This window comes from Castor canadensis, chromosome 12, assembly GCF_047511655.1.
Source record: "Castor canadensis chromosome 12, mCasCan1.hap1v2, whole genome shotgun sequence".
In the NCBI taxonomy this organism is placed as follows: Eukaryota; Metazoa; Chordata; class Mammalia; order Rodentia; family Castoridae; genus Castor; species Castor canadensis.
This window is the reverse complement of record NC_133397.1, coordinates 55041553-55053757: the sequence shown is the minus strand read 5'-3', so window position 1 is coordinate 55053757 and position 12205 is coordinate 55041553. Positions and strand designations below refer to the sequence as shown.

General features: G+C 39.2%; 1 protein-coding gene and 1 non-coding gene across 13 annotated transcripts in view; one reads left to right on the top strand and one right to left on the bottom strand.

The window, feature by feature from the left end:
• Window positions 1–23: 23 nt before the first annotated feature.
• Window positions 24–12205, top strand: part of Wdpcp (WD repeat containing planar cell polarity effector) — a 373249-nt gene continuing 361067 nt past the window's right edge. For 6 of the 12 annotated variants that reach the window (XR_012439708.1, XR_012439707.1, XM_074049842.1 and 3 more), the window contains exon 1: window positions 26–521. The gene's annotated coding sequence lies outside the window, so the exon portion shown is untranslated. Of the gene's footprint in view, window positions 522–12205 lie in introns of all 12 variants that reach the window. The other 6 variants (XR_012439706.1, XM_074049840.1, XM_074049839.1 and 3 more) reach the window with 2 other exon arrangements.
• Window positions 9808–9913, bottom strand: LOC141415232 (U6 spliceosomal RNA). Its single transcript, XR_012440235.1, has one exon. It is a non-coding gene; the product is annotated as a U6 spliceosomal RNA (small nuclear RNA).

Here is a 12205-nt window from a genome sequence, read left to right as displayed (position 1 = left end):
AAACGAGCTTCGTGATTGGTGGACGATTGAGAGCTGATCATTTGGGCTCTGGGAGGAGAGGCCTGATGGCGCTCAGTCATTGGCGGGAGGGAAGGTGTGTGTAACTCGAGACGGAGAGACGGACTCCAGAGCCACATCGCTTACCCTGGCGCAACGGAGACTTTATCCTACTCGGGTTTAGGCGTACCAGGCAATGAGACTTTCCGATGCGTAAAGCCGGCTTGAACCGGAAACAAAACCTTTTTTTTTTTTTTTTTTTTTTTAAAAACGTCGTGCTCGCTTCTGAGGAGGGTGGGACTGATGAGTCCGGAAGACTGGACAGCTTCGCGCGTTGCTAAGCGACGAGGCGGGAGCACCTGAGCGAACTGTGGCGCGTGCAGCGGCTCCGAGACTTTGCTGCCCGAGCGCGCGTGGCGCCTGCGGGGTTCTCCTTCCCTAGGGCAGGGAACTTCGGTAGTGTCCGGTGATTAGGAGAGGGTTTGCGGGGAGCCTCCTCTGAGGCCACGTCACTCCGGAGGCAGGTGAGCCCTGGCCCACAGGCGATGGGTTTTCATTTCGTCTGAGGGTTCAGAATTCGGTCGCGCGCGGCCCGGCGTTGCCGTTACCTGGGTGCGGGTTACTCGGCGGGTGTCGCGGGTCGCTTCTCCGCGCGGAGTATTAGGGGCGTGGGAAGGCGATAGTGTGAGTAGTGGTCTGAAGTTCGCGCCCGCTCCCCTCCGTAAAGTGCAGCTCTTCCAAAGTTAAATCGGAAATGTTTATTGAGCGTCTACTTTTTCGGAGGTGACCCCCCCATCTCCAAGGATCTTGGGGTCACGGATCTAACTTTCTCTGCCCTCCGTGAACGTTGTCTCGTTTGCACATCCTCTGTTGGAAGGTGGATACGGATACACGTTTATCGTCTGACAAAGTCATGCCACATCAACATGTCTAAGGAACCAGGAGATCCTAGTTACTGTCAGCTGTAGGATAGCTTAAAGAGATTTCCAGTTAAAATTAGTGCCGTGCAAGGAAGCTCTCTGAAAGTTGTTTCATGTGCAAATTTGAAAGGAAGATGTGATGGTCTGGAATAGTATACATGTAATGAAAATGAACGAAATATGTATTTGAGGTAGCATTTCGTCTAACTTCTGGGTTTCCTCTATCACTGGTAAACGAATGCAAATAGTTTATTTCATTTTAGGAAGATTTACCATTTGGGGAAAGGAATACAATTTCTTAACTTTTCTACTTGATTTTTCAGTACCATGTATTGAAAAATACATGAGTATTTGAGTGACTCCTCGAATCTCTAATCACTATTCATTTGGTCCTCAGAGAACATAATATTTTGGATTTTCTGTATTGTCGCCTTGCCTCTTCTCTGTCCTTCCAAGTTTTTTTTTTTTTTTAAAGCTCCCTTTACGTTGGTGTGCCTGTGTTCATCTGTCTACACTCAATCCCTAAGTGAACTCATTCTTGAGTTGCATCGCTTCAAATGCTACTCTATGTCAAAAACGCCCAAGTTTGTTAGACTAATTCCAGGATATGTCTAGCTACTTTATTTCTATTACAAGTTCCTCCTTTGAAAAATTTGACTGGTTTTATTATATTTTCAGTTGGCATTTCTGAGGAAGGAGAAAAAAGAGAAATGTCACTGGAAAGGGGCCTGAAGGTTAATTGTATGAATGGTGGAGAAAATATGGATATTCATTTTATTATTTGTCCAACTGTACTCACCACAAGCTTAGGGAACGTTACCAGTCCTCTCTTGGATAGAGAAACACACAACCCATTGTACACTTACTCACTCATGTACATGTGAATTTATTTTGCGATTCCATCTAAAACGTCACGTGAGTTATTAAATCATAAAAATATCAGTTAATACTTTCTTGTTTCCCCTACTAACTAGGTATTGTGAAAACTTGTTTTGTGTTACTACTAAATGCTTTACATGTAAAAAAAAAACCTGCTATATAAATATAGACCTAACATTTTCCTGTAAGTGCATCCCAAACTAGATTATGCCCATTGTCTTGAAAAAATTAAGACATACAAAAAGAATCTGCAGTGGATCAATTTGTGGTGGGAAGAGCTAGCCTTTGACCAGTAGTATGGGCTGGAGGAGGGACAGGAGGTAAGGGGGAAAAAAAATAACTGCTGAGAGTGAAGAACTAACATACTGAAGTGAAGGTGAAAGGCATTAAAAAACGAAAGTACAGCAAACTTAGTTATACATCTATTTGGTTTTTATTTGTTATTCAAGAATGTGGGAAGCCTCTGTTCTACAAAAATAGAATGAGCACTCCCACTGGACATTGAAAAAATAATGAGTTTTGTAAGGTGGGATCAGGAAACAAAATAGAAGAGAGCTAGTTATTTTTTGGTAAGGGTTAAAGCAAAAGGTACTTCCTTATTATGCTAACTCAGGTAGACTGGAATCTGTTTTCAGGAAAAATTGTTCTGTTTTGGGATTTGTATGTTTTTTAAAAGTTTCAGTTGATTATTCAATTTAGCATAGGTGACTCCATTTTGGTTTGGTCTGATCATTGAGGGCCTAGTGCATAAGTTCAGTTCAAAACAATGGTCTCCCATAATTTTTTTAATAAAGGGGAGGAAAAAATTTCACCAGCTACATTTATTGGCAGTATACATCTTATACTTTAGCCAAACTACTGGCTGTTGCTCAAAGATGTCCTGCCTACATATTTTATCTGTACTTTTTCCTCAACTGCAGTCTCATCTTCTATTTCTATTTAAAATTCATTCCACCAGGCTCTCTTCAAATTCTTTGGTCTTTGTGAAGCCTGTTAAAAAATGCTTTATTATGAAAAATTAAAACATACATGAAATGAAGACTATAGTACAATCTTCTCAGTCTACCATCCTACTTCAATCTTCTCAGTCTACCATCCTACTTCAATGTTTATTAACATTTCACCTTTTTTGTTTGTTTGGTACTAGGGATTGAACCACTGAACTGCACCCCAAGCCCTGCACAGGACGAAAAAAAAAAAAGAAACCTATCTCCTTTCTCTTTCCTCTTCCCCAACATTTTCAATCATATAAAAGAGATACACCGTAAATACTTTTTATAGTAGTCTGATTTCAGTCAGGAGACAACTGTACTGGTTATTTGAAAGTTGACTGTGATAAATTTTAAACTAGAACAGAGGGATAGTTAACTAAAGAAAAGAATAAAAGTGGACTCTGAACAGTAGCAGGTACCCAAGTTCAGCTACTATGTCTAGGATGAGGAAGGAAGAAAGGGCCCCTCTTCAAAAAGACCATGTTCACATTGTCTATAGAAGTGCCCATTGGGTCCTGAGGCCATAAGTGGAGTTTTTTTTTTTTTTTTCAGCTAGGCTACTGGGCTCCCATGCATCATCACTGTCATCATCGAGTCCCAGATTTGGAAAAGAAGTGTCTCTGTACTGCTGTCACCTGACAGTGTCATTGCCTTGTCTTATTAGAGCTTGAAATTTCACCAGCTGGCAAAGGAAAGAGATTTATAGGCTGTCACAAGGCAGGGTAAAGAAAGGGAGACTTGGAACTGAGATATAATAAATTGATTACTGGCAGACTTGTCTGCTTGCCACCTAATTTCTGTGATTGTTAAGCATTTTGTTGTATTTATTTCTCTATGTATGTAGCCATCTATCCATCCACATGAAGTTCTTTTTCATTCCTCAGCCTAATTTTCACTCTTTTGTTTTAAAATTTGAATTTAAAAATGATTATCTGCAAAACTAATCTGTGTTGGAAAAAAGCTAACAGTACTTTCCTCTGCAGTTGAGATTTGAGGTGAGGATTGACTGGAATGGGCCCAAGGGGACTTTCTGGAGTGATGGTAATATCTTGATGGGGTTTCACTTTCAGAGGTATATGCATCTGTCAAAACTGACAGATAGTACACTTAAGATTTGTGCATTTCACCTAAAAACACTGTAAATTTTACCTAAAAACACTGTAAAAATTATTCAACTTTAGTTAATGATTTGTGTGCTGAAGTGTTTAGTGGGTAAAACATACTTAGACTTGCAGCTTTCTTTGAAATGCATTAAAAATAGGTTGGATTGATGGAACGACCTTTCTCTTGCTCCTGGTTATTACTGAACCTAACTGGGGCTAACTGTGGGTGATGGGAGATGCAGAAGCAGAAACACACATACAAAAAGTTTGAAAAGGACACAGAATAGACAGACAGACATGCAGAAAGTTGGGGTCAGGTGTGTTGGGTGCTCAGGTGGAGATGCACAATAGCCTCATTGCCTCTTATCTCTATTAATCTCTTCTCTTTACTCTGTTTCTTTTCTCTGTCTTTTCTTTAAGGCCTTACTCCTTTACAGTTCTTTAAAACCTTGCTTCTTTTCTATTCTTTAAAGTCTCTTTCCTTAGGCTCGCTCTGTCCCATGTTTTCTCTTAGCTTTTCTTTAGCATAATCTCTCTTAAAGTCTTTGCCCTCAGACTTGCACTGTCCCATAAGACTTGCACTGTCCCATGTTCTTTCTTTAGCTTTCTTAAAGCCTCGGTGCTCAGACTTGTACTGTCCCACCTTCTCTTTAGCGTTTTTTTAGCTTAGCTTTTCTAAAGCCTATGTATAATATTCTCAGTGCAAACTTGCACTGTCCCATGTTCTCTAGCTTTATCAATTCCCCTTTAGCAGTTCTCCTTCAGCAATTCTTTTCCCTTCAGCAGTCCTCTCTAGCAATTTCTTTTCCCTTCAGCAATCATTTTCCCTTCAGCAATTCATTTTCCTCCTTTCAGCAGTCCTCCCTCCAGCAATTTCCTCTTAGCCAAAAACCCCTCACCCAAAAGCCTCCCTTTATCAAAAAGCTTCCCATCATCAAAAAGCCTCCCTTCATCCAAAAGCCTGGCGTCTTCCTTCAGCGAGTCTTTTATACCCAGTGGTAAACAAGGAGGTGGAGCAAGCATTCTTGGGGAGGAGCATGACATTGTAACAAGAGAAACCTTCATTCCTACTTCTTTCTCTGAATGTTCCTACTTCTTTCTCTGAACATAAACAACTTAGGAAAAGCAGCTGAGCCTCATCTCACCTTCTTGCTCTCTTCTGTGGCTGGGGCTGTGCCAAATCTCAGCCTATAGATTATTTGACATAAACATCTTAGAAAAAGCAGCTGCTCTACATCTTACTCTAGCCTTATTCTGTGGCTGGGGCCATGCCGAATCAGCCTTCAGAACACTGAGTACAACTGTGCTTCTCTTACTCTGCACCCCACATCAAAACATGTGAATAGTTATATCCATAAAATATAGATACAGCAAATATAGTAAAATGAGGCAATAGTATACAATGAAATGTTACAGAATTTAGGTAGTATTCATTGCACAGTGTTTTCAAATTAACTAAATCAGTTATTAAACTAATAATTTCCACACATCTAGGAACTGTGTCTTGTACATTTATATGTCCCTCATAGAACACAATATGATGTCTTCCTCACAATAGGTACTAGCAAAAATGTCTTTGAAATTGTCATTGTGGACTAAGAAGAATAATCTTGGCTTAACAAACCTAATCAGTTTCAAGCTTATCTACTAAGCAGAAATTTTGCACATTAAAATTGTATTTGGGAAATGAATAGACAAAATTGTAAAATACTGAGCATATCAGAAATTTCATAGATGTAGCCACATGTGGTGGTGCATTCCTGTATTCCCAGCTACTCAGGAGGTGTAGGCAAGAGGATTGGGAGGTCAAGGTCAGCTTGGGCAAACTTAGCAAAACCCTATATCAAAAGCAAAATATAAAACCAAAAAGGGCCAGGGGCATGTATGAGGTCCTGGGTTCAATCCTTAGTACTACCAAAAAAAAAAACAAAAAACAAAACAGATGCAATTTGACATGTGAATAATTTACATACAGCCAATCCTCTATACTTGTGGGTTTTGCATCCATTGACTCAGCCAACCATAAATTGAAAATGTTTGGAAAAAACTTGAGTGTTCCTGAAGATGTAGCAGACCCTTTTTCCTTGTCATTATTCCTTTAACCATATACAACAGCAGCTATTTACATAGCCTTACATTGTGTTAGGTATTGTTATTAATCTAAAGATGATTAAAGTATAGGGGAGGAGGTGTGTAGGTTATATGGAGCTACCAAACCATTTTACAAGAGGGACTTGAGCATCCTATGTTTTGGCATGGATGTGTGCATATTCTGGAACCAATCCCCTTCAGATACAGAGAGCCAACTGTATCGTCAGTTGTAGGTATTTTATTACTTTGCTTACCAAATTATTTAGCTAACTGATTAGATTTTCACTTTATGTAGATTTGTGAATGGTTTAGGGTATAAAATATATTCTTACTACAATTATCTTTTGTTCTAAGATGATGAGTTTATTAGCTAGTATGCATATTGTGCCTGAGGAATATATTTGACTTTGTCTAAAGATTTGCTGAGAACCATAGATGGAGTATAGTAGATGCTGAAAATGGGTGTATATTACTCTTACTAGCTTACTGACCTTGCCACAGGCCTTACAGTTTATCTTGCAAAATGCTTATTATTAACGTAGCAATTTGCAAATCAAGTGTCCACAGAAGGTAAGTTTGACTTGTATATGTTGGTTCTCCATGGAATTTCTTATAAATCTAAGTCCCCTGTTCCTCGGGCAGGTGCTCTACACTTGAGCCACACGTCAGTCCATTTTGCTCTGGTAATTTTGGAAATGAGAGTCTCATGAACTATTTGCCCAGGCTTACCTCAAATGGTGATCCTCCTGAGCTCAATCTCCCAAGTAGCTAGGATTATAGATATGAGCCACCAGTGCCCCTGTTCCTGTTTTTATTCAAATTTTCCTGTCTTAGTTCCCAAATCCAGTTCCCCTCCCATATTTGGCTAATCTTAATTTTAAAGAACACAAGGAATTTAGTTATATGTTCAATTTACTCTATAGCTCCTGGAAGTGAATTAAGCTTTCATGACTTATTAAGTGGAATTTGTCTTATGATATCTTGATCGGTCTGTTCATTTCACATAAAAAGGAGTCAAAAATTAAGGGAGGTGTTATTTCCAGGCTCTCAGAAATTTAATACTTGCTTGGTGAAGGGTGTTAGGATATGCTTTATAATTTATGTTGTATTAGAGTTTATAAATATGAAATACATATTTTATATTTATATAAGGATACACATTTTATATACTATACATAATATATATGTAGTTCACACACATATATATGTATATTTAATCCTCAAATAGAATGTATATTATCCTCATTTTATAGTCTAGGAAACTCAAAGATTGTGACTTGACCAAGGTCTTTTAGTCATACTTCTGAATTTGATATAAACTTTTTTTTAAGGACGCAAAGAATAGAGCATTAAACTGTTATTCTAGATTTAGAAATGTATTTAACTTTTTTTTTTTTTACCCAGCTCAGTATTATTTAGGGGGATGGCTAATTCAAATTACAGAAAATACTTGAAATACCATTGTAAGGACATCCAGAAGAGACATTAAGGGAGCATTAAACTTCAAGTCCCTGAAATGCAATGTGGGCTCTTGGAATTCACAAAATCTTATGCTATATTATAGAGTAAAATTATTAACCTTATATTTTGTCTGTAGCATATATAAAATTAGTATGCATTTATTAAAATCATTTTAATGCTTAAAGATTATTATTGAACTTTTAAGTTTTTATGTAGTAATTTTCTTATAACCTGATTTCCTTTTATTGAGAGTAGCTAAGATAGCTCATGTCTGTAATCCCAGATACTAGAGGTGGAAATTGGGAAGATCTTTGTGCAAGGCCAGCTCTGGAAAAAAGTTAAGGAGACCCATCTTAAGACAACTAGCCAGGTGTGGTGGGGTGTGCCTCTGGCCCCAGCTATGTGGGAAGTCCTTGGTGTGAGGGTCAAGGTCTGACCCAGTCCAAAACAGGAGATCTTATTTGAAAAGCAAAAAAGGGCTGGGGGCATGACCAAAGTACTAGAGCACCTGTCTAGCAAGTGCGAGGCTGTGAGTTCAAACCCCAGAACTACCAAAAAAGAAAAAGAAGAATGTAAAGATACTTTGGATACATTTTTATGATTATGTGCTTTGCCATAGCATCCGTGTAGATAGCCATGTTAGATAAGAGTATGATTAAAAATATGATCATTTAATAAACAAAACCAAATTGTTAGGTGATTTATTTATTTTTTGGTGATACTGGGGTTTGAACTCAGGGCCTCACACTTGCTAGGCAGGTGCTCCACTACTTCAGCCATGCCCTCAGCCCTTTTTGTGTTGATTTTTAAAAAAATTTATATTCATTTATTCACATGTGCATACATTGTTTGGGTCATTGCTCCCCCCTACCCCCCACCCCGTCTCGCTTCCAGGTAGAACCTGTTCTGACTTTATCTCTAATTTTGTTGGAGAGAAAACAAAAGCAATAATAGGAGAGACAAAGTGTTTTTGCTGGTTGTGGTAAGGATAGCTATACAGAGAGATCCCTAGCATTGCTTCCACGTACCAATGTGTTACATCCCAAGTTAATTCATCTCTTACTGACCTTTTTACTAGTTCCTGATCCCCTTCTCATGTTGAGCTCTGTCACTTTAAAGTTCCTGTATTAGTTCCTCTATAGTAGAGGCATCAAATACTTTCATGTTTTGGGTTTCTTACCTATCCCCATACTTCCCGTGAGTGCTCACCCCTTATCATGTGACCCAAGTCCAACTACATTGCTACACTTACTCTAGATCTAAAGTCCTCATATGAGAGAGAACATATGATTTTTGATCTTCTGAGCCTGGCTAACCTTGCTCAGAATGATGTTTTCCAGTTCTATCCATTTACTTGTGAATGATAAGATTTCATTCTTCTTCATGGCTGAGTAAAATTCCATTGTGTATAAATGCCACATTTTCTTATATATATTGTCAGTAGTGGGGCATCTTGGCTGTTTCCATATCTTGTCTATTATGAATAGCACTGCAATAAACATGGGTGTACAAGTGTCTCTGGAGTAACCTGAGTCGCATTCCTTTGGGTATATCCCCAAGAGTGGGTTGCTGGATCATATGGCAGATTTATGTGTAGATTTTTAAGAAGCCTCCAAATTTTTTTCCAGAGTGGTTGCACTTGCTTGCATTCCCGCCACTAGGGTTCCTTTTTCCCCACATCCTCGCCAACACATGTTGTTAGTGGTGTTTTTGATGATGGCTATTCTATGTGTTGATTATTTTTGAGAGAGAGTCTCACTTTTTATACTTGGGGCAGCCTGGATTGCCATCTTCTTATCTGTGCTTCCCTGAATAGCTGGGGTGACAGGTACATGTCACCACCACCCAGCCATTGGTTGATATGGGGTCTGGAGAACTTTATTCCCTCCCCATCCCCACCCCACTGGCCTTGAACTGTGATCCTCCCAATCTCTGATCCCAAGTAGCTAGGATAACAGGCTTGAGCCTACCACTCCCAGTTTATAAATATTTTTAGAATGAAAGACTGTTTGGGGTTAAATAGGGGCTTAGCTAAAAGTGCTTGGCTTTGTACTCTTTTTTTTTTTTAAAACATGAGAATAATGTTAGCTATCTTAGAAATTATTTGATTGGTTTAGGCAGCATGGAGAACAGTTTTTAAAGTATTCTCAAATAACTTCTAAGAGAAATACAGTAATTTAAAAATGGTTATCGCAGTCACTTAAGTGAGTCTTAATAATTCCAAAATCTAACTTAGTCATGACAAAAATAAGTGCTTGTAATTCAATTGAAAATTATAACCAAATTGAGAACTACTTAATTACTATTTTTCATTTTATATATACAAATTTACACACATCCCAACATGTTTAATGTATGTAATATATAACTCTGTAAGTTTTCACATATCTGCATGTCATCCTTGTGAATTACTATGTTGATCTTCTTGGTGTTCTTCCAGCTTTAGTAAATATGCTGCTGAAACAAGCACAAATACAAAATATCTGATTTGAATTTTTGGGAGTGGTGATGTACAAGATACTTTATCAGGATTGAAAGCTTAGTAGTGATCTTCATGTAATCAAGTTGCTGTGAGTGGTCAAGAGGTAGGAGTGAGTGGAGTTAGTGGATAGGTTGGGTAAGTTCTTTAAAAAAAAAAACAAAAAACAGAGGGGGATCAAAGATGGCAACCAGAACACAGCCACAGACCTTCTGAACTCCGTGATTCAGGGACTTTGATGAGAAGCTGGAGACACACTTGACTGAGGTAAAACACCAGGGAGAGCTGAAACATCAGCACTCTGAACCCCTAGCTCATGGAAGGCCTCTCCACCACCACATACTAAAAGAACAGCTGGTGCCGCATGCCAAGCCCCACCCCATAGGCCCTAGGAGCCGCTGCTCTGCATGCTGTGAGATCGCCAATCTCCGGCCCTGCTCCTTTGCCCCACCAGGGTTGTACTACCCAAAACTTCCACCCCTTAGACCCACACCAGACGACCCTTAAGGCCTGCAAAGCTGGGGATCCACAGACATTCGTGATCTCCGCCAGGCCACGTCCTCAAGCCTGCATGATCTCCATTTCACTGGGCCTTGCCTGCCAGGGCTGCCACACCAGAGATACACACACGCATGATCTCTGTTCTGCTGGGCCATGCCCTCCAGGCCTGCACAATATCCACTCCGCAAGCCTGCGCCCCTAAGGCCTTCCAAGCTGGGGACCCACACGCACAATCTCTGTTCTGCTGAGCCACACCCCCCAGGTCTGTCAAGCTGGGGATCCACAGACACGCAGGATCTCCACTCTGCCAGCCCACACACTTCAGGCACACCAGGCCTATGCTCCAAAGGCCTGCTATTTCATCTCAGCTAAAGGCCTCCACCTTAGGCCTCTGGGACCCCACTCACCTGCTACTTGCCACAGGAATGCTCCAAACCTACCTAAGAGACACAAACAGACAGGTCTGGATGCTAAAGAACTAACATCAGAACAACTAAGACTGCAATTCTAGTGTTCCAGAACTGCTAATTTTTTTCTTTTTTTTTCCCTTCGTCAAGGGATTTGCTGCCTAGTTTGCTGTTTGATCATCCACCATCTCTCCCATTTTTTTGTTTCTTTTTTTTCCTTTTCTCTCTTTTCCTCTCTTGTTTATTCCTTTTATCTTTCCATCTCTCTCTTTTTTATCCTTCTTTATTGGTTTTGTTAGTATTAATATTGTTACCCAGCTAATACTAAATTACACATAGTCCAGGGATAGATGGTACCTAGTGGAAATATGGGAAGAAGAAAAAGGGAAGGAAACCATTTTCCCCTCAAAAATAAAGTAGTTCAGGATTTAGAACAAAATGAAGAAAATGGATACCCAGATCCAGACTTCAACAAAACAAAGATAAACTATACCAAGGAACCCAACGAAACCCACAAGAACACACTGAAAGAAGAAATCCTGCAAGTAGTTAATGAGAATTTCATAGAGATGTTACTAGACATGGTCAACCAAAATGTACAGGAGGCACTCAAGAAATTCCAAGACAACAAAAACAAAGAATATGAGAAAACCCAGAAACAAATAAATGAAATTATAGAAGCCCTAAATAAATGCCAAACTGAAACTGAGACCACCATAAACAGTGATAAACGAATTAAGGACAAAAATTGACAATATTAAGGAGGAAGTAACCCATGATATGGAAAACCTCAGAAAAAAGAATGAAACAAAAATACAAAATGGAAGCCCATTCCAGCAGAATAGAACAAACAGAAGACAGAATCTTGTCTTCTTGAACTTGAAGATGAAATGGCAATTAAAAGAAAAACTGAAGAATTATTAGTTAAACAACTCAAGACCTGTGAAGAGAAAATGCAAGAACTTACTGACTCCATCAAAAGACCAAACCTGAGAATCATGGGCATTGAAGAAAGAGAAGAGGTGCAAGCAAAAGGAATGTGTAATATAATCAACAAAATAATTAAAGAAAACTTCCCAAATCTAGAGAAAACTATGCCCATTCAGGTACAGGAAGCCTCCAGAACACCGAAGAGACCAAATCAAAATAGAACTACCCCATGACATATTATCATTAAAACAACAAGCACAGAGTATAGAGAAAGAATATTGAGGGCTGTAAGAGAGAAAAAACAAATAACATATAAAGGTAAACCCATCAAAATCACAGCAGACTTCTCAACAGAAATGTTAAAAGCAAGAAGAGCATGGAGTGAGGTCTTCCAAGCACTGAATGAAAATAACTTTAATCATAGGATACTCTACCCAGCAAAACT